Genomic DNA, 4231 nt, shown 5'->3' on the forward strand with positions numbered 1-4231 from the left:
ATGCATGAAAATTATTTCCCATTTTTTGAGGAGAGTTGCTAGCATTAGCCTCAAGGTGCCATACAGTGGGAATGAACCTGGAACATTTTTTGAGGAGGGTTGCTAGCATTAGCCTCAAGGTGCCATACAGTGGGAATGAACCTGGAACATTTTTTGAGGAGGGTTGCTAGCATTAGCCTCAAGGTGCCATACAGTGGGAATGAACCTGGAACATTTTTTGAGGAGGGTTGCTAGCATTAGCCTCAAGGTGCCATACAGTGGGAATGAACCTGGAACATTTTTTGAGGAGGGTTGCTAGCATTAGCCTCAAGGTGCCATACAGTGGGAATGAACCTGGAACATTTTTTGAGGAGGGTTGCTAGCATTAGCCTCAAGGTGCCATACAGTGGGAATGAACCTGGAACATTTTTTGAGGAGGGTTGCTAGCATTAGCCTCAAGGTGCCATACAGTGGGAATGAACCTAGAGCCATGTGGTTTAGAAACATACTTTTTATTAGACAACCACACCTGTGCCAAGGCAACATAGCTTGTACTACATCACAACTACTGGCTCATCCGTTCAGGGCTAGAAAAAAATCAGCACTCATCAATTATTGATTTTTTCACAAAGCTTATTTGATAAGCTATTGGGAAAGACTCAAGAGATTTAAGACTCTATTCCTTAGAGCGTAGGCGAGAAAGATATGCCATAACATACATCTGGAAGATCCTGGAAGGACTTGTCCCAAACTTTGGCATCGAGAGTTACACAAATACTAGAACTGAGCACCAGGGCATAGTGCCAAGGACTCCAAATTTGCCATCAAGATGTAGGAAAAGATACTGCAATAGCCTGGGCTTCAGAGGTCCACAGCTCTTCCATATCCTCCCGAAGAACCTGAGAGACCTGCATGGGGTGGATGCAGATGTCTTTAAAATAAAGCTGGACCTCTGCCTCTCAGGTGTCCCAGATGAACCATCTTCACGGCAGGAGGTGCAGATGAGAGCAGCTGCATCAAACTCTCTCATGCACCAAATGCCAATTGCTAAAAAGCATTCGTGAAGTAAAATCATGAAGCAACACCGAATGGCAGTGACCCAGCATGGCCACAGCTCGTGAGCTGAAACTAGACGAGATGAGATGAGATGTCTACAATGAAATAACAGCTCTCACGTTTGGATGACAATACTGCTAACTCAGGCTGCCTCCAGAAAATGGCCACCCATCAGAATGGCATGAATTCACTCAAATATATGCTCCACAGGCAAGTTTTCCTCTTCTCCCTCCCTTCTCTCTCTCTCTCTCTCTCTCTCTCTCTCTCTCTCTCCCCCTCTCTTTTGTACAAATTCTATAAAGGCCTCTGCTCTTCAATACTGGACTGACTCATCTCACCTGTTCTCAACCATCCCTGCTCTACTTGTACTACTATTTCTCTGTAATCATTTTGCATCCAATACGTCTGCACTAATTCACTGTGCCCAGACCTTCATTCCTACAAGATCAGCTATCTGGAAATCTCTGGTTATATCTTTCTGAGAACGATTGATATAAAATAGTTCAAGCTGCACATTAAATGCATAAATCTCATCATTCATAGGTGCAGGAGTGGCTGTGTGGTAAGTAGCTTGCTTACCAACCACATGGTTCCAGGTTCAGTCCCACTGCGTGGCACCTTGGGCAAGTGTCTTCTACTATAGCCTCGGGCCGACCAAAGCCTTGTGAGTAGATTTGGTAGACAGAAACTGAAAGAAGCCCATCGTATATATGTATATATATATATATATATATATGCGGGTGTGTTTGTATGTCTGTGTTTGTCTCCCCAACATTGCTTGTCAACCGATGCTGGTGTGTTTATGTCCACGTAACTTAGCAGTTCGGCAAAAGAGACCAATAGAATAAGTACTAGGCTTACAAAAAATAAGTGCTGGGGTTGATTTCTTTGACTAAAGGCGGTGCTCCAGCATGGCCACAGTCGATGACTGAAAGTAGTAAAAGAATAAAAGAGTAATCTAAAAAGGCCTGCAGGGTTCAGGGACACTGCCCTCCTACCTCTCGACCCAAAACAAATGTGACAACTGATTGATAACAGTTACAACTGATATTATATTGCGAAGCAAATCAGGTGAAACAAGCATAAAACATCTTGGGTTTCCTGATCTCTTTCTTTTATGGTTATATCTACCTTGATAGGACTCTCTTATATGTTAAATAAAACCATAACTGTATTTTATACATACATGCACTTCCACTAACAGATTCTAAAGTGTCTCTTTCTACATATGTGTGCATGTGTCTATATGTATATATATATATATATATATGCATATATATATATATATATATATATATATATATATATATATATATATATATGTATACATATGTACATTTATATATGTGTGTGTGTGTGTGTGTCTATATGCATATATACATATCTATATATGTGTGTATATATACATATATAAATACATATATGCATGCATATGTATATATGCATATATATATGTATGTGTGTATATATATATATATGCATATATGTTTTTCTATCTATCTATATATGTGTGTGTACATATATATGCATACACATATATACACACAAATGTACAAACACACATGTGCATAAATGCACACCATACAAACATGCATACATACATACATACATACATACATACATACATACATACATACATACACACATACATACATACATACATACATACATACATGCATGCATGCATGCATGCATACATACAATACATACATACATACATACGTACATACATACATACATACATACATACATACATAATACATACATACATACATACATACATACATACATACATACTACATACATACATACAACATACATACATAATACTACATACATACATACACACATACATACATACATACATACATACATACATACATACTACATACATACATACATACATTACATACATACATATGTATATAAATGTCTATATACATTCAAAGAAGAAATACAAGAAGAAAGAAAGTAAAGTTGTGTGGAAACAGAAAGACAGGAATGAGAGAGAAAGAAAAAGAAAGTGAGAAAAGGAGAAAGACAAAAAGTTGGAGAGAGAGAGAGAGAGAGAGAAAGAGAAAGAGAGAGGCAGAGACAGACAGACAGACAGCTTTATTATATCACTGAATAAATATGTGAATCATACGAAATTTTTTCTGTAGTAATAAAGGATTTAAACAAGCGTACACAAAACAAAGTAAATGAAAACATTAAAAAATAAACAAAAAAAAGAAACACACAAATCCAAAAATAGCAAAACTGAAAAGAAAATAACAAAAAATAAATATAACTGAAAAACAAAAAGCTAAATATCAAAACTCAAAAATGAAATATAAAAACAGCAAAAATTATATAAAAATAAAATAAAATAATTATATAAAAAAAATGGTCCAAACAAAATACCCTGATTTCCAATCAATAGTGTGTAATTCCAGAGAGATTGCAAGTCCATTTCCAAACATATCCATCAATTGTCTATAAGGTAAAGAAAATCACCTTTGACTTTACAATGAAATCATGCATATCTAGTTGCACTATTCACATGATGTGCACATATGCTGCAAATCTCCGAGATAAAATACTCCTTCTATATTGAAAGTAGGTGGAGTTCATTTTGTACAATGGTTTGCTTTTGAGGAGACTAATTCTAAAGCTTTGTTGGTTGAATGTAGCTTTTTAGTAATTTTTTTTTGTCTAATATATTTTAATTATATGTATATGTATATACACATATGCATACATACATGCATACATATGTACATACATACAAACATATATATATATATATATATATATATATATACATACATATACACATACATATATAAATATATGTGTGTTTATGTATATCAATATAAATATATATATATATACATATATATATATGTATCTATCTATCGATCTATATATATATATTTTTTTTTTCTAGTTTCAGCTCAGAGCTGTGGCCATATATATATATATGTATGTTTGTATGTATATATATATGTATGTACGTATATATATATATAATATATATATATATATATATATATATATATTATATATATATATATGCATATACAGTGAGTTATTCTTCATTTAGATAACTTGTAATGTACTCTGTTGAGTTCATGTGAGACTAATGGCGTACATGCGCACGTACTCACATGCACATATACAAGCACCCATTACACGTTTGTGTATGTATGTGTGC

The sequence above is a fragment of the Octopus sinensis genome, linkage group LG9, assembly GCF_006345805.1.
Source record: "Octopus sinensis linkage group LG9, ASM634580v1, whole genome shotgun sequence".
Classification (NCBI taxonomy): Eukaryota; Metazoa; Mollusca; class Cephalopoda; order Octopoda; family Octopodidae; genus Octopus; species Octopus sinensis.